Source organism: Astyanax mexicanus, unplaced genomic scaffold (genome assembly GCF_023375975.1).
Source record: "Astyanax mexicanus isolate ESR-SI-001 unplaced genomic scaffold, AstMex3_surface scaffold_41, whole genome shotgun sequence".
In the NCBI taxonomy this organism is placed as follows: domain Eukaryota; kingdom Metazoa; phylum Chordata; class Actinopteri; order Characiformes; family Acestrorhamphidae; genus Astyanax; species Astyanax mexicanus.
The window spans coordinates 1285001-1304233 of NW_026040051.1; the positions used below are offsets into that span (position 1 = coordinate 1285001).

The 19233-nt window shown below is 49.4% G+C and overlaps 2 non-coding genes across 2 annotated transcripts; one reads left to right on the plus strand and one right to left on the minus strand.

Moving 5' to 3' along the window:
• Window positions 1–1143: 1143 nt before the first annotated feature.
• Window positions 1144–1262, minus strand: LOC125794621 (5S ribosomal RNA). Its single transcript, XR_007433727.1, has one exon. It is a non-coding gene; the product is annotated as a 5S ribosomal RNA (ribosomal RNA).
• Window positions 1263–4641: 3379 nt separating this feature from the next.
• On the plus strand, window positions 4642–4795 carry LOC125794737 (5.8S ribosomal RNA). Its single transcript, XR_007433749.1, has one exon. It is a non-coding gene; the product is annotated as a 5.8S ribosomal RNA (ribosomal RNA).
• Window positions 4796–19233: the final 14438 nt, after the last annotated feature.

Sequence of the window (19233 nt, forward strand, 5' to 3'; positions counted from 1 at the left end):
TCCATTAGTGGTCTACTTTCACCCTGTAAAATTTGGAATTAAAAGGTCTTATAGTTTAAAAGATATTGGACCTACAGTAAATAATAACCTTTCAGCAAAGAACAGGCCTATTCTGACAAAAAGCCTTTAAAAAACGTGACTGACTACCTTTCCTGCACTAAATGGGCCTAACACGCTCTCTACTGGGCCATAGAATAAGCCAGAAGTGTGAAATCTCGCAGAAAACTCTCTTTGACTGGTCAGAGCCTGACGACAGCGGTTAAATTCGGCCTATCGCCGCTCCTGACTCCATTTCTCCGCCTCTGATTGGCCGAGAGGTCTGAGTGACGACACAGTCGCTAGGTAAGGTTCCGATGAGTAAGGAAGTTTTTGACCGGTAGCGATCGGACATACGGTTCAGTTTATACGAATTAATTAGTGAAGATGATCCGCCGCTTTTTGGGAGCACTCTTTACGCTTTCCTGAGGATTTCTACAGACTGGAGAGGAGTATCAGGTCGAGTTTGGTATCGGATTGAAGCTCTCACTCTGCTGAACGGGGTGAGTGCCTGTGTTTCGGTCTGAGCCGCGAGGGCGGGGTGAGGGGCTCCTCACAGCGCTGCTCCAATTTTTCATATGAGATGAATCTGAAGTTAAAAAAACTTACTCTTTTGCCTGTAACTCAGTAACGGTACACTTTAGAGATGAAAGGCGTATATCCCCGTAATCCCGAGAGCCTGCCCGTTCGTTCGATGTATATTTTAGCCCCCTTTGGTAAACTATGTCGTTATGAAAAATATGAATATTCATATCATAACTATATTTTTTTCTTAAAATCTTGTCTGCAAGGTATATTAACACTGGAATAGTTAATATTTGAGAATATATAAAGATAAAATGATCTAGATGACTGAAAAGCTGAGATTCTAAGCTTTTAAATGGTATATAGCTTGTCTATATTGACCCTACAGTTACTCAGATAAACACAAGCAAATATGATTTTAATAATTCATGCGGATTTCTGGCCCGCCGGCGGGCCAGGGCATGTTAAGAGGGATTGCAGAACTCTCATCAAGACTACTTATGCGACTTCATCTATGTTGGGTTTCAGACAACACAATAGTTACGTATAACAAGACCATGGTCATAAAAGCAAAACGGGAAAAGCTTACAGCACCTGGTATTCCCAGGTGGTCTCCCATCCAAGTACTAACCAGGCCAAACCATGCTTAGCTTCCGAGATCAGACGAGATCGGGCATTCTCAGGGTAGTGTGACCGGAAGCGACTGCAGAACTCTCATCAAGACTACTTATGCGACTTCATCTATGTTGGGTTTCAGATAACATACTAGTAATGTATAACAAGACCATAGTCATAGAAGCAAGAGGGGAAAAGCTTACAGCACCTGGTATTCCCAGGTGGTCTCCCATCCAAGTACTAGGGTTAGGGTTAGGGTTAGGGAATTTCCATTGGAACACTGATGAAAGTGCAAGGCTGAAAATTGAAATAAATAAATCTGGCAAAGTTGCACATTTTTCGGCTTGCATTTTCATTTTTGTGCCCACCTGTGGCCCACCCAAGTCTGTGAAAGTTAACCCCATAAATGCGCTGATTGGAAGGGGTGATATTGTACTCGGGGTTCGATCCCCCGCGGCTGAGTGAAGCCTTTCCAGGGAACCATGCAGATGCGATGTACCGCTGCACTACTTCTTGGCTTTGGAGTTATGGTAGCCCTGAGCCGGCCTTGTGGTGTGGTTGAGCTTGGTCAACCAGTGGTAGCTGTGGAAAATTGGAAAATTAAAGTCCAACTTGTTCTAATAGTGGTGGATGCGAAAAGTTGGAAAAAATGTCTAAGTCCCACTCGGTCTACCAGTGGTAGGTCGGAAAAGTGTGAAAAAATTTCTAAGTCCTCACTTTTGGTCTACCATTTCACGATATTTCTAGTGAGGGTGGCAAGCTCCAGGATTTCGAACCCCCTTCGGCCGACTCTCTTATCCGACGAAGGTGCACCTCTGTCGGCCTCGGAGCGGGTCCGCCCGCGCTCTGGAGGATTTTTCGTCGGGGGGATTTCCAAAGGGGTGCCGTCGGGCTAATGAGGAGAGTGGCAATGACTAGGGGTCCAAGCACCCAGGGCTGGTTCCCAAGGGGTCCCAGACTGGTGGATGGAGCCCAGGCTTGGGTGAGTCCTCCAGGGCTGGTTCCTGAGGGTCCCAGACTGGTGGATGGAGCCCAGGCTTGGGTGAGTCCTCCAGGGCTGGTTCCTGAGGGTCCCAGACTGGTGGATGGAGCCCAGGCCTGGGTGAGTCCTCCACGGCTGGTTCCTGAGGGTCCCAGACTGGTGGATGGAGCCCAGGCTTGGGTGAGTCCTCCAGGGCTGGTTCCTGAGGGTCCCAGGCTGGTGGATGGAGCCCAGGCCTGGGGGAGTCCTCCAGGGCTGGTTCCCAAGATGTCCAGGCTGAGGGCTGAATCCCAGGCTTGGTGGACTAAGTCCAACTTGGTCTACCAGTGGTAGGCTCAAAAAGTCGAAAAAATGACTAAGTCCAACTTGGTCTACCAGTGGTAGGCTCGAAAAGTCGAAAAAATGACTAAGTCCAACTTGGTCTACCAGTGGTAGGCTCGAAAAGTCGAAAAAATGACTAAGTCCAACTTGGTCTACCAGTGGTAGGCTCGAAAAGTCGAAAAAATTACTAAGTCCAACTTGGTCTACCAGTGGTAGGCTCGAAAAGTCGAAAAAATGACTAAGTCCAACTTGGTCTACCAGTGGTAGGCTCGAAAAGTCGAAAAAATGACTAAGTCCAACTTGGTCTACCAGTGGTAGGCTCGAAAAGTCGAAAAAATGACTAAGTCCCACTCGGTCTACCAGTGGCAGGCCGAAAAAGTGCGAAAAGTCCTCACTTTTGGTCTACCATTTCACGCCAAAAACTAGTGAGGGTGGCGAGCTCCAGGATTTCTGACCCCCTTCGCCCGACTCCCGTGCCCGACGAAGGTGCACTCCGGTCGGCCTCGGAGCGAGTTCGCCCGCGCTCTGGAGGATTTTTCGTTTTTCGCCTTAATTCCAGCTCCAATAGCGTATATTAAATTTGCTGCAGTTAAAAAGCTCGTAGCTGGACCTCGGGAGTGGGCTGGCGGTCCGCCGCGAGGCGAAATACCGCCTGTCCCAGACCCTGCCTCCCGGCGCCCCCCGGATGCCCTTGGTTGGGTGTCCGGTCCTCAGGGGTCCGGAGCGTTTACTTTGAAAAAATCAGAGTGTTCAAAGCGGGCACCAAACTCGCCTGAATGCCTGAGCTAGGAATAATGGAATAGGACTCTGGTTCTATTTTGTGGGTTTCCTGAACCAGGGCCATGATTAAGAGGGACGGCCGGGGGCATTCGTATTGCGCCGCTAGAGGTGAAATTCTTGGACCGGCGCAAGATGGACGAAAGCAAAAGCATTTGCCAAGAATGTTTTCATTAATCAAGAACGAAAGTCGGAGGTTCGAAGACGATCAGATACCGTCGTAGTTCCGACCGTAAACTATGCCGACCCGCGATCCGGCGGCGTTATTCCCATGACCCGCCGGGCAGCGTGCGGGGAAACCAGAGTCTTTGGGTTCCGGGGGGAGTATGGTTGCAAAACTGAAACTTAAAGGACTTCATGGAAGGGCACCACCAGGAGTGGAGCCTGCGGCTTAATTTGACTCAACACGGGGAACCTCACCCGGCCCGGACACGGAAAGGATTGACAGACTGATGTCTCTTTCTCGATTTTATGGGTGGTGGTGCATGGCCGTTCTTAGTTGGTGGAGTGATTTGTCTGGTTAATTCCAATAACGAACGAGATTCCTTCGTGCTAAATAGTTACGCGGCCCCCCGCGGTCGCGGTTAACTTCTTAGAGGGACCAGTGTCGTATAGCCACGCGAGATGGAGCAATAACAGGTCTGTGATGCCCTTAGATGTCCGGGGTTGCACGCGCGCCACAATGGCCGGGCCAGCGTGTGCCTACCCTACGCCGAGAGGCGCGGATAATCCGCTTTAACCCGTTCGTGACGGGGATTGGGGATTGCAATTATTCCCCATGAACGAGGAATTCCCAGTAAGTGCAGGTCATCAGCTCGCGCTGATTAAGTCCCTGCCCTTTGTACACACCGCCCGTCGCTACTACCGATTGGATGGTTATGTGAGGTCCTCGGATCGGCCACGCCGGGGCTCCTTCGCGGGGCCTTGGTGCTGTGCTGAAAAGTCGATCGAACTTGATCATCTAGAGGAAGTAAAAGTCGTAACAAGGTTTCCGTAGGTGAACCTGCGGAAGGATCATTACCGGGATCGGGGTTGGTAGTACCTCCTGGTAGGTACGACTCCCTACATCCACAAGCCCTCCTTTCAACCCACGGCCCGACGTCGGGAACTACAGGGATTCCCTTCGGCCTGTAATGACTTGATGCAAACCGGTGTCCTGGGAACAAAAAAATGTTTTACGGCCAAAGGGAGACGGGTACCTGGCCCCCGAAGTCCGTCTGCGGGGTTTCTCTCCAGAGGCGGCTCGGCGGCACGGTTTGATGACCCCGAGTTCGCTTCGGCATTCCGGGGCGCCCGTACCCGCGGCTGCCGTAAAACATTATTTCAACCATCACTTTTGTGTCTGTTGGTTACATGGCTTTGAAACAAAAAAACATAAAGAGTACAACTCTTAGCGGTGGATCACTTGGCTCGTGCGTCGATGAAGAACGCAGCCAGCTGCGAGAACTAATGTGAATTGCAGGACACATTGATCATCGACACTTTGAACGCACATTGCGGCCCCGGGTCAATCCCGGGGCCACGCCTGTCTGAGGGTCGCTATTCCAATCTATCGGACCTTTTCGTTTTGTCTCCCTCTTCCCTCCGGGGAAGAGTAAGAGACGGTTCGAGGGGACCGCGGCTGGAGGTTCGAAGGTGCCCGCTCCGAGGCACCTTCGTCTTCCTAAAAGCAGACTCGGCCAGGTTCCCTTCTCGTTTGGGACTCGATAAAAGCCGCTCGACGGGCTTGATCGTGGGGGAAAGACTTTCGTCCACCCCTCTCGCCTTCGTCTCCGTTGCCCAGCGATGGGTCTCGGAGGCCGGCTTTCCACACACCGTCCTCTACCGTTCCTCGTTCCGGCGAGGGAGAGGTGGCGGCGATCCGTGGAGAGACGTCGTAGCGACGGCTGCCGGTGGGTTTTACCCTCTCTGGCTGCCCGTTATGCGCACCGTCTCTCCGTCGGCGGATCTCCGTCCTCCCTCTCCTTTTCGTTCGGGCCGAGCGCGCGGCAAAAGAGAGGCTAGTAGGAAATGCTCCGGTAGAAGGCGAAGAGGGGGGCTTAAGTTTTTTCTTGCCGTTTTCATCCCGTCCTCCGGCCGAATCGAACCTCCCCGTCTCGAAGGGTTCCTCCGAACGGTTTCCAGCCAGACCGCGAGGGGTGGTTCCCGCCCTCCCTCGCGGCGGCGTACGCCTGGCGACGACAGCCCTTCGAGCGCGACCTCAGATCAGACGAGACGACCCGCTGAATTTAAGCATATTACTAAGCGGAGGAAAAGAAACTAACAAGGATTCCCCTAGTAGCGGCGAGCGAAGAGGGAAGAGCCCAGCGCCGAATCCCCCGTCCTTCACGGGCGCCGGGACATGTGGCGTATAGAAGTCCGTATCTCTCGGCGCGGGCCGGGGGGCCTGAGTCCTTCTGATAGAGGCTCAGCCCAGGGACGGTGTGAGGCCGGTAACGGCCCCCGCCGCGCCGAGGTCGCGGTTCTTCTCGGAGTCGGGTTGCTTGGGAATGCAGCCTAAAGCGGGTGGTAAACTCCATCTAAGGCTAAATACTGGCACGAGACCGATAGCAAACAAGTACCGTAAGGCAAAGTTGAAAAGAACTTTGAAGAGAGAGTTCAACAGGGCTGAAACCGTTAAGAGGTAAACGGGTGGGGTCCGCACAGTCCGCCCGGGGGATTCAACCCGGCGGCGGTGTCGTACCAGTCCGCCCGGCGAGCTCCTCCCGCGAGGGAGGCCACCGGCGGGCTCGGGCCAACGCCCGCCGTCGGGCGCATTTCCTCTGCGGCGGTGCGCCGCGACCGGCCTCGGTTCGGCTTGGAAGGGTCAGGGGGCGAAGGTGGCTCGCGAGCTCCGGCCCGCAAGCTTTACAGCGCCCTCCCGCCCCGACTTCGCCGCTTACCCCCGGGGCCCCAGTGAGTACCTCCGCGCCTTCCTTCCCCTGCGGGGGAGGGATGGGGCCCCTCCATCCCCTGCGCGTGCCGTCGACCGGGCCGGACTGTCCTCAGTCCGCGTCCAACCGCGTCGCGCAGCCAGGGCGGGGACCGGCCTCCGCACAAAAGGGCGCTCGGGGTCAGCGGCGATGCCGGCTACCCACCCGACCCGTCTTGAAACACGGACCAAAGAGTCTAACGCGTGCGCGGTGGCGCAGAAGCCTCAGGCGCGGGCCCGGGTGGAGCTGCCGTGGGTGCAGATCTTGGTATGTGAACAGCAGTTGAACATGGGTCAGTCGGCCCTAAGGGATGGGCGAACGTCGTTCGGAAGCGTGGGGCGATGGCCTCCGTCGCCCCCGGCCGATCGAAAGGGAGTCGGGTTCAGATCCCCGAACCCGGAGTGGCGGAGATAGGCACCGCGAGGCGCCCAGTGCGGTAACGCAAACGAACCTGGAGATGCCAGCGGTTGCACTGGGAAGAATTCTCTTTTCTTTGTGAAGGGCAGGGCTCCCTGGAATGGGTTCACCCCGAGATAGGGGCCCGCGCCCTGGAAAGTGTCGCGGCTCTGGCGGTGTCCGGTAAGCTCTCGCTGGCCCTTGAAAATCCGGGGGAGAGGGTGTAAGTCTCGCGCCGGGCCGTACCCATATCCGCAGCAGGTCTCCAAGGTGAACAGCCTCTGGCATGTTGGAACAATGTAGGTAAGGGAAGTCGGCAAGTCAGATCCGTAACTTCGGGATAAGGATTGTCTCTAAGGGCTGGGTCGGTCGGGCCAGGGAGCGAAGTGGGGCTGGACTCGAGCCGCGACTGGGGCAGCGGCTGCCCCGCGCGTCCCGTTGTTCCGCCCCTCGTCCGGAAGCCTCGGAGCGCATCGCGCCCGTCCTCTCTCGTCGTCCGGAGGCCCGGCCGTTTCTTGGCCACGACTCGGAGCAGCGGCCGCGACTCTGAGCGTGCGCCGGGCCCTTCTCGCGGATCTCCCCGGCTACGGTGCTGCGTCGGGACCTCCGCGTCCGTCCCCTCCCGGTTCGCGCCAGGGGGGGGTCGCGGCGTGCGGGAGAACCCTCCCGGCACGGCGCCTCGGCCGGTGCCTAACAGCTGGCTTAGAACTGGTGTGGACCAGGGGAATCCGACTGTTTAATTAAAACAAAGCATCGTGAGGGCTCTAAGCCGGTGTTGACACGATGTGATTTCTGCCCAGTGCTCTGAATGTCAAAGTGAAGAAATTCAATGAAGCGCGGGTAAACGGCGGGAGTAACTAGCACACCCCGGATTCACAGGAACGGGAGACTCCGGAGAGAGAGCATTGAGCATCGTGTCGCAGGCCTCCACCTCCACGTGGTACACCCGGTAACATCCCACTCGTTGGGGTGGCTAAGTGAGGCCGATCATGTGCAACCTGCCGACCCAATTGTTTCCTATTCGAGGGTTGGCAGGGAGGGGTAGTTCGTTCGATGCCTCGATCGCTCAAGGGAGCCGAGGATGAGGGCTGTATGAAGGGACCCACCTCACAAGTCACGAAGGCAGGTGACTGGCACAAGTAGGTTTCCCGCCTGGGTAGGCAACCGCGCGGCCCTCCGTGGCCACTGTGCACGGTGCGCTCCTACCCGACCCAGCGGGTTAGCCTCCGGAGGGTGAAGGTAAGAGCAGCTACCTTCTAACGGTGCAAAGTTGTTCGGGGATGGCTCGGCCCGCCATCCATAGAAATGGCTGAGATGGTCCCCGACTGAGGTAGAGGCGGATAACGGTCTCTTAGAATCGACTCCCGGGGTGAGACAGGCATCGGAACACAGAGACTTACAGGCATTGACGGGACTCCCTCTCCTCTCCTAGGGATGCCCAGGGGACTTGTCCAGGGCTGAGGCCCAGGACTGGGTGAGTCCTCCAGGGCTGGATGCCCAGGGGACTTGTCCAGGGCTGAGGCCCAGGACTGGGTGAGTCCTCCAGGGCTGGATGCCCAGGGGACTGGGGATGACTAAGTCCAACTTGTTCTACCAGTGGTAGCTCCGATAAGTGGAAAAAAAATATGACTAAGTCCAATTTTGTCTACCAGTGGTAAATGAGAAAAGTGGAAAGAATGACTAAGTCCAATTTTGTCTACCAGTGGTAAATGAGAAAAGTGGAAAGAATGACTAAGTCCAACTTGGTCTACCAGTGGTAAATGAGAAAATTGTAAAAAATGACTAAGTCCCACTCGGTCTACCAGTGGTAGGCTGAAAAAGTGCGAAAAATTTCTAAGTCCCCACTTTTGGTCTACCATTTCACAGAATTTCTAGTGGGGGTGGCGAGCTCCAGGATTTCTGACCCCCTTTCGGGCCGACAAAGGTGCACTCCGGTCGGCCTCAGATTGAGTTCGCCCGCGCTCTGGAGGTTTTTTCGTCAGGGGGTTTTTCAAAGGGGTGCCGTCGGGCTTTCAATGAAAATGGCAATGACTAGGGGTCCAAGAACCTGAGAACGATTCCCAAAATTTAACTAAGTCCAGCAGGACTTAGAAAATTTCTGAACTATTCTTTTGCAATGGTGAATAAAGGACCCTTATATGCCAGATTTGTACCTGACTTTGAAGCTACCCTGTTCGGCCTCAGCCAGTGCCTCTGGTCCTTTGACTCTCTGGAGGTCGCATGAAGGTTTTGGATGGGTCGCATGTAGATTTTGTATACCCAAATATGTGAACTCTACCTGGGGTATAAAATGCAAAGACATGTGGCTAAACTTCCAGCCCTGGAAGTGATAAAATGAGGCCAAATTGAGGCTTCTGTATACCCAAATATGTGAACTCTACCTGGGGTATAAAATGCAAAGACATGTGGCTAAACTTCCAGCCCTGGAAGTGATAAAATGAGGCCAAATTGAGGCTTCTGTATACCCAAATATGTGAACTCTACCTGGGGTATAAAATGCAAAGACATGTGGCTAAACTTCCAGCCCTGGAAGTGATAAAATGAGGCCAAATTGAGGCTTCTGTATACCCAAATATGTGAACTCTACCTGGGGTATAAAATGCAAAGACATGTGGCTAAACTTCCAGCCCTGGAAGTGATAAAATGAGGCCAAATTGAGGCTTCTGTATAACCAAATATGTGAACTCTACCTGGTGTATAAAATGCAAAGACATGTGGCTAAACTTCCAGCCCTGGAAGTGATAAAATGAGGCCAAATTGAGGCTTCTGTATACCCAAATATGTGAACTCTGCCTGGGTAGATAAGGATAAAGATGAGGCCAAAATATGGATGAATTATGCCAGTGGTAGACCAAAACTATAAACCATTGGTAGACCCAAATGAATACAAAAGACACACTGAGACCATCTTTAAAATTGTATAATGGATGGTTTTATTGATTATCTGGAGAGCAGCTGCTTTCACTGGATGAACTTTCTGGATCACTAGATGCATCCAATGGGTCTGCAGAGCTATTCAAAGCCTGTGTCCGAAGGTCCCTTATGTGGAAAACCTCACTGAGATTGGGAACATCAGTGTAGAACCGCTAGGCTGTGGAGATGTCGTGGCACATGCTGTTACACACCAGCAGCCTGTCCGAGTGTGACAGATGTTTCTTGGCCTGTAAGGAGAGAGAGAGACGGTGTAAATGTTGGATGTACGAGGCTGGTGATCGCAGTGAGATGCAGGGGCAGCACTCACCTCTATGGCGATGGATGTACGGATCAGGCTGAAAGCAATGTCCCCAGTCATGCCAGCAACTTGCCAGGCTGCTCTCAGCATACGGTTCAGCTTCTGGACCTGCTTGCCGTTCCACTGGAATATATACGGGCACTGCTCTCCACCGTAGAGGCTGGATATCTCTGCCAGGCCTCTGAGCCAGTCAGCTTCCTTTGGCAGGAGAGCCAAATACGCATTCCCAAAGGCTCTGTCCGTCTTGTGCCTAGCAACCTAAGGGTGAGAGATCCAACATGAGTAACACAAATAAAAAGCACAATCAACCAAGAGAGAATTTACCCAGTACTTACCCACACCAGGGTGCGGCCAAGTGGGTCCTTTTCAGCCTCCAGCAGGTCAGCTTTGGTGATGTTGCAGAAAACGATGGGGCGGTGGCCGGTGAGAACTGCTAGGTACCCCGCAACATATCCCTGGGCAATTCGGTACAGTTTTGAGGTTGGCTTGGTGCGGTTGTCATCCATAACTCTGGGCAGGTTACGCTCGGCGTTGCGTATGAAGGACTGGAGCTCAGTGCTGGTTCGGAGGGACTCTGATTTCTTCCGTTTTGCTCTCTGCCGGTGGCTTAGCACTGCCCTGGTGTTGTCACGGCTCAGCCTTCGAAGATGCAGCAGAATACGTTCCAGCTTGTTGGAACTAAGACCAGAAATCTCTAAGTGAAAAGCCTTGAAATGGTTCACGAAGGCAGAAGCATTGAGAAGAATAACCTTGATGGATGTTGGGGCATACCCTTTGTGAGCTAGGTCGGCTGGCCACTGCCTCAGCCGTAGAAAATCCTCCAGAAATTTTAAGTTCTTGAGCTGCTGGTCGGAAAAACCTGCAGCCATGTGTTGGAGAAAGCGCAGTGCATGACTGCGCCTCTGTTGGGCGTTTTCCATATCTTTGTCGGATGGATTAGAAGGGAGTGAGAACTCATAAAAGTCCCGCAGGACACGGTTGATGATCGGGCTGGGGAACTCAGTGGGTGTCCTGGGCGAGTTCTCCCTCGATGAGCCTGCTGAGGATGAATGAGGTGTTGGGGGCTCCAGTCTAGGTGTCTTTGGGGCTGAAAGTGCAGGCATGATCGTGGAAGGTATTTCTGGTTCACTGTGAGGCTCAGGTGATCCATTGGGCTCCATGTTTGTGGGCATGCTCTGCGAAACTAGCACCGTCTCACTGCGGTGCTCAGGCTGGACCTTGACCGTCAGTAAATCCGCCATGCTTACCTTGGTGAGGTAGGCTGAGAGTGGCGAAGCTTAGCAAGCTTGTCCAAGATACATTCCCGCTTGGCTGAGGACAATACCACCTCCAGATCGCTGCCAGAGAGTTTGTGTCTGCTGGCGAGGTGCATGTCCAACCTTGAGAAAATTTTTTCACAAAGCGGGCATGCCAGACTATCTTTCAACCGGGCACTTGCAAGCCGTAGGATCAGCCTAAACTCTGTTGCATTTACCACGTGGTGCTGCCTTCTCAGATGGCTCGGCAAATCCGCAAATGTCCTCTTGCAGATCGGACACACTCTCTGCTGAAACAGGGAGAAACACTGTGAGACCATCGTGAACAAACCTTGACAAAAACCCAGTAAGAGAACCACCATGTTTGTGTGTAGCAGTCTTCCCGACGCAGAGGCTTGGTCTGTGGCCTCTTTTATAGGCCGTGTTTGGGGCAGGGCCCGCCGGTCTGCTGATTGCACATCCGGCGCTGGCTGTTGTGCAATATGCAAGTGCTGGAGTTGCAAGTCCGGGATCGGATTGCACATTCTGGGCAGGTGAATGTGAAAGAGGAGCGTAATGCAATGGATCCCGAATTAGGGTTAGGGTTAGGGTTAGGGTTAGGTATAGGGATAGTTGCGTGGAGTGGCCCTTATTAATTCGACCCTCATTTGCATGAATTTGCATTCTGCCATCTGATTGGCTATGAACTTTCAAAGTTTAAAGCAGAATATCTTTTGTTCTGTAAGTCCTACTGAGGAGTGAGATGGCTCATTTGAACCAGCAAGCAGAGTTCTTTTAAGCAATGAATAATGAATTATACTGTAAAATATGAAACAATAAATTGTTTATATATATATATATATATATATATATATATATATATATATATATATATATATCCAGCTAGGGATGCTGATCACAACTATGTAGGTCCCATGTAGGTCACACCTACGGAACTACATTTGGCCTACGTTGACTTCTGTGGCACGAAACTTTACAGGCAACCTCAAATGTGCTATCCGGACAACATATTTCAATTTCAGACCTCTGGGTTATCGGGGGAAGGAGTTTGGCCTAAGTTGACTTCTGTAACACGAAACTTTACAAACAACACCAGAAGTGCCATTCGGACAACATATTTCAATTTCAGAACTCTGGGTAGTCGGGGGAAGGAGTTTGGCCTACGTTGACTTCTGTGGCACGAAACTTTACAGGCAACCTCAAATGTGCCATTCGGACAACGTATTACGATTTCAGACCTTTGGGTTGTCGGGGGAAGGAGTTTGGCCTACGTTGACTTCTGTAACACGAAACTTTACAAACAACACCAGAAGTGCCATTCAGACAACATATTTCGATTTCAGACCTTTGGGTTGTCGGGGGAAGGAGTTTGGTCTACGTTGACTTCAGTAAAACGAAACTTTACAAACAACACCAGAAGTGCCATTCAGACAACATATTTAAATTTCAGACCTCTAGGTTGTCGGGGGAAGGAGTTTGGCCTACGTTGACTTCAGTAACAAGAAACTTTACAAACAACACCAGAAGTGCCATTCGGACAACATATTTAAATTTCAGACCTCTAGGTTGTCGGGGGAAGGAGTTTGGCCTACGTTGACTTCTGTTTCACGAAACTTTACAGGCAACCTCAAATGTGCTATCCGGACAACATATTACAATTTCAGACCTCTGAGTTGTCAGGGGAAGGAGTTTGGCCTACGTTGACTTCTGTGGCACGAAACTTTACAAACAAAACCAGAAGTGCCATTCAGACAACATATTTAAATTTCAGATCTATAGGTTGTCGGCGGAAGGAGTTTGGCCTACGTTGACTTCTGTAACACGAAACTTTACAAACAACACCAGAAGTGCCATTCAGACAACATATTTCAGTTTCAGACCTCTAGGTTGTCGGAGGAAGGAGTTTGGCCTACGTTGACTTCTGTAACACGAAACTTTACAAACAACAACAAAAGTACCATTCGGACAACATATTTAAATTTCAGACCTCTAAGTTGTCGGGGGAAGGAGTTTGGCCAACGTTGACTTCTGTGGCACGAAACTTTACAGGCAACCTCAAATGTGCTATCCGGACAACATATTACAATTTCAGACCTCTGAGTTGTCAGGGGAAGGAGTTTGGCCTACGTTGACTTCTGTGACACGAAACTTTACAGGCAACCTCAAATGTGCTATTCGGACAACATATTACAATTTCAGACCTCTGAGTTGTCAGGGGAAGGAGTTTGGCCTACGTTGACTTCTGTGGCACGAAACTTTACAGGCAACCTCAAATGTGCTATCCGGACAACATATTACAATTTCAGACCTCTGAGTTTTCAGGGGAAGGAGTTTTGCCTACGTTGACTTCTGTGGCACGAAACTTTACAGGCAACCTCAAATGTGCTATCCGGACAACATATTTCGATTTCAGACCTCTGGGTTGTCAGGGGAAGGAGTTTGGTCTACGTTGTTTTCAGTAACACGAAACTTTACAAACAAAACCAGAAGTGCCATTCAGACAACATATTTAAATTTCAGACCTCTAGGTTGTCGGCGGAAGGAGTTTGGCCTACGTTGACTTCTGTAACCCGAAACTTTACAAACAACACCAGAAGTGCCATTCAGACAACATATTTCAGTTTCAGACCTCTAGGTTCTCGGAGGAAGGAGTTTGGCCTACGTTGACTTCTGTAACACGAAACTTTACAAACAACACCAAAAGTACCATTCGGACAACATATTTAAATTTCAGACCTCTAAGTTGTCGGGGGAAGGAGTTTGGCCAACGTTGACTTCTGTGGCACGAAACTTTACAGGCAACCTCAAATGTGCTATCCGGACAACATATTACAATTTCAGACCTCTGAGTTGTCAGGGGAAGGAGTTTGGCCTACGTTGACTTCTGTGACACGAAACTTTACAGGCAACCTCAAATGTGCTATTCGGACAACATATTACAATTTCAGACCTCTGAGTTGTCAGGGGAAGGAGTTTGGCCTACGTTGACTTCTGTGGCACGAAACTTTACAGGCAACCTCAAATGTGCTATCCGGACAACATATTACAATTTCAGACCTCTGAGTTTTCAGGGGAAGGAGTTTTGCCTACGTTGACTTCTGTGGCACGAAACTTTACAGGCAACCTCAAATGTGCTATCCGGACAACATATTTCGATTTCAGACCTCTGGGTTGTCAGGGGAAGGAGTTTGGTCTACGTTGTTTTCAGTAACACGAAACTTTACAAACAACACCAGAAGTGTCATTCAGACAACATATTTAAATTTCAGACCTCTAGGTTGTCGGGGGAAGGAGTTTGGCCTACGTTGACTTCTGTAACACGAAACTTTACAAACAACACCAGAAGTGCCATTCGGACAACATATTTAAATTTCAGACCTCTGGGTTGTCGGGGGAAGGAGTTTAGTCTACGTTGACTTCGGTGTCACCAAACTTTAAAAACAACACCAGAAGTGCCATTTAGACAACATATTTAAATTTCAGACCTCTAAGTTGTCAGGGGAAGGACTTTGGCCTACGTTGACTTCTGTGGCACGAAACTTTACAAACAACACCAGAAGTGCTATTCGGACAACATATTACGATTTCAGACCTCTGGGTTGTCAGGGGAAGGAGTTTGGCCTACGTTGTCTTCAGTATCACGAAACTTTACAAACCACACCAGAAGTGCCATTCGGACAACATATTTAAATTTCAGATCTCTAGGTTGTCGGGGGAAGGAGTTTGGCCTACGTTGACTTCTATGGCACGAAACTTTACAGGCAACCTCAAATGTGCTATCCGGACAACATATTTCGATTTCAGACCTTTGGGTTGTCGGGGGAAGGAGTTTGCCCTACGTTGACTTCTGTGATACGAAACTTTACAAACAACACCAGAAGTATCATTCGGACAACATATTTAGATTTCAGACCTCTAGGTTGTCGGGGGAAGGAGTTTGGCCTACGTTGACTTCTGTAACACGAAACTTCACAAACAACACCAGATGTGCCATTCAGACAACATATTTAAATTTCAGACCTCTAGGTTGTCGGGGGAAGGAGTTTGGCCTACGTTGACTTCTGTAACACGAAACTTTACAAACAACACCAGAAGTATCATTCGGACAACATATTTAGATTTCAGACCTCTAGGTTGTCGGGGGAAGGAGTTTGGCCTACGTTGACTTCAGTAACACAAAACTTTACAAACAACACCAGAAGTGCCATTCGGACAATATATTTCGATTTCAGACCTTTGGGTTGTCGGGGGAAGGAGTTTAGTCTACGTTGACTTCGGTGTCACCAAACTTTAAAAACAACACCAGAAGTGCCATTTAGACAACATATTTAAATTTCAGACCTCTAAGTTGTCAGGGGAAGGACTTTGGCCTACGTTGACTTCTGTGGCACGAAACTTTACAAACAACACCAGAAGTGCTATTCGGACAACATATTACGATTTCAGACCTCTGGGTTGTCAGGGGAAGGAGTTTGGCCTACGTTGACTTCAGTAACACGAAACTTTACAAACCACACCAGAAGTGCCATTCGGACAACATATTTAAATTTCAGACCTCTAGGTTGTCGGGGGAAGGAGTTTGGCCTACGTTGACTTCAGTAACACGAAACTTTACAAACAACACCAGAAGTGCCATTCGGACAACATATTTAAATTTCAGACCTCTCGGTTGTCGGGGGAAGGAGTTTTGCCTACGTTGACTTCTGTGACACGAAACTTTACAGGCAACCTCAAATGTGCTATCCGGACAACATATTACAATTTCAGACCTCTGAGTTTTCAGGGGAAGGAGTTTTGCCTACGTTGACTTCTGTGGCACGAAACTTTACAGGCAACCTCAAATGTGCTATCCGGACAACATATTTCGATTTCAGACCTCTGGGTTGTCAGGGGAAGGAGTTTGGTCTACGTTGTTTTCAGTAACACGAAACTTTACAAACAACACCAGAAGTGCCATTCAGACAACATATTTAAATTTCAGACCTCTAGGTTGTCGGGGGAAGGAGTTTGGCCTACGTTGACTTCTGTAACACGAAACTTTACAAACAACACCAGAAGTGCCATTCGGACAACATATTTAAATTTCAGACCTCTGGGTTGTCGGGGGAAGGAGTTTAGTCTACGTTGACTTCGGTGTCACCAAACTTTAAAAACAACACCAGAAGTGCCATTTAGACAACATATTTAAATTTCAGACCTCTAAGTTGTCAGGGGAAGGACTTTGGCCTACGTTGACTTCTGTGGCACGAAACTTTACAAACAACACCAGAAGTGCTATTCGGACAACATATTACGATTTCAGACCTCTGGGTTGTCAGGGGAAGGAGTTTGGCCTACGTTGACTTCAGTATCACAAAACTTTACAAACCACACCAGAAGTGCGATTCGGACAACATATTTAAATTTCAGATCTCTAGGTTGTCGGGGGAAGGAGTTTGGCCTACATTGACTTCTTTGGCACGAAACTTTACAGGCAACCTCAAATGTGCTATCCGGACAACATATTTCGATTTCAGACCTTTGGGTTGTCGGGGGAAGGAGTTTGCCCTACGTTGACTTCTGTGATACGAAACTTTACAAACAACACCAGAAGTATCATTCGGACAACATATTTAGATTTCAGACCTCTAGGTTGTCGGGGGAAGGAGTTTGGCCTACGTTGACTTCTGTAACACGAAACTTTACAAACAACACCAGAAGTGCCATTCAGACAACATATTTAAATTTCAGACCTCTAGGTTGTCGGGGGAAGGAGTTTGGCCTACGTTGACTTCTGTAACACGAAACTTTACAAACAACACCAGAAGTATCATTCGGACAACATATTTAGATTTCAGACCTCTAGGTTGTCGGGGGAAGGAGTTTGGCCTACGTTGACTTCAGTAACACAAAACTTTACAAACAACACCAGAAGTGCCATTCGGACAATATATTTCGATTTCAGACCTTTGGGTTGTCGGGGGAAGGAGTTTAGTCTACGTTGACTTCGGTGTCACCAAACTTTAAAAACAACACCAGAAGTGCCATTTAGACAACATATTTAAATTTCAGACCTCTAAGTTGTCAGGGGAAGGACTTTGGCCTACGTTGACTTCTGTGGCACGAAACTTTACAAACAACACCAGAAGTGCTATTCGGACAACATATTACGATTTCAGACCTCTGGGTTGTCAGGGGAAGGAGTTTGGCCTACGTTGACTTCAGTAACACGAAACTTTACAAACCACACCAGAAGTGCCATTCGGACAACATATTTAAATTTCAGACCTCTAGGTTGTCGGGGGAAGGAGTTTGGCCTACGTTGACTTCAGTAACACGAAACTTTACAAACAACACCAGAAGTGCCATTCGGACAACATATTTAAATTTCAGACCTCTTGGTTGTCGGGGGAAGGAGTTTTGCCTACGTTGACTTCTGTGGCACGAAACTTTACAGGCAACCTCAGATGTGCTATCCGGACAACATATTTCGATTTCAGACCTCTGGGTTGTCAGGGGAAGGAGTTTGGCCTACGTTGACTTCAGTAACACGAAACTATATAAACAACACCAGAAGTGCCATTCGGACAACATATTTAAATTTCAGACCTCTAGGTTGTCGGGGGAAGGAGTTTGGCCTACGTTGACTTCTATGGCACGAAACTTTACAGGCAACCTCAAATGTGCTATCCGGACAACATATTTCGATTTCAGACCTTTGGGTTGTCGGGGGAAGGAGTTTGCCCTACGTTGACTTCTGTGATACGAAACTTTACAAGCAACACCAGAAGTGCTATTCGGACAACATATTACGATTTCAGACCTCTGGGTTGTCAGGGGAAGGAGTTTGGCCTACATTGACTTCAGTAACACGAAACTTTACAAACCACACCAGAAGTGCCATTCGGACAACATATTTAAATTTCAGACCTCTAGGTTGTCGGGGGAAGGAGTTTGGCCTACGTTGACTTCAGTAACACAAAACTTTACAAACAACACCAGAAGTGCCATTCGGACAACATATTTAAATTTCAGACCTCTATATTGTCGGGGGAAGGAGTTTGGCCTACGTTGACTTCTGTGGCACGAAACTTTACAGGCAACCTCAGATGTGCTATCCGGACAACATATTTCGATTTCAGACCTCTGGGTTGTCAGGGGAAGGAGTTTGGCCTACATTGACTTCAGTAACACGAAACTATATAAACAACACCAGAAGTGCCATTCGGACAACATATTTAAATTTCAGACCTCTAGATTGTCGAGGGAAGGAGTTTGGCCTACGTTGACTTCTGTGGCACGAAACTTTACAGGCAACCTCAAATGTGCTATCCGGACAACATATTTAAATTTCAGACCTCTAGATTGTCGGGGGAAGGAGTTTGGCCTACGTTGACTTCAGTAACACGAAACTTTACAAACAACACCAGAAGTGACCATTCGGACAACATATTTCGATTTCAGACCTCTAGATTGTCGGGGGAAGGAGTTTGGCCTACGTTGACTTCTGTGGCACGAAACTTTACAGGCAACCTCAAATGTGCTATCCGGACAACATATTTCGATTTCAGACCTCTGGGATGTAGGGGGAAGGAGTTTGGCCTACATTGACTTTTGTGTCACAAAACTTTACAAACAACACCAGAAGTGCTATTCGGACAACATATTACGATTTCAGACCTCTGGGTTGTCAGGGGAAGGAGTTTGGCCTACGTTGACTTCAGTAACACGAAACTTTACAAACAACACCAGAAGTGCCATTCGGACAACATATTTAAATTTCAGACCTCTTGGATGTCGGGGGAAGGAGTTTTGCCTACGTTGACTTCTGTGGCACGAAACTTTACAGGCAACCTCAGATGTGCTATCCGGACAACATATTTCGATTTCAGACCTCTGGGTTGTCAGGGGAAGGAGTTTGGCCTACGTTGACTTCAGTAACACGAAACTATATAAACAACACCAGAAGTGCCATTCGGACAACATATTTAAATTTCAGACCTCTAGATTGTCGGGGGAAGGAGTTTGGCCTACGTTGACTTCTGTGGCACGAAACTTTACAGGCAACCTCAAATGTGCTATCCGGACAACATATTTCGATTTCAGACCTCTGGGATGTTGGGGGAAGGAGTTTTGCCTACGTTGACTTCTGTGGCACGAAACTTTACAGGCAACCTCAGATGTGCTATCCGGACAACATAT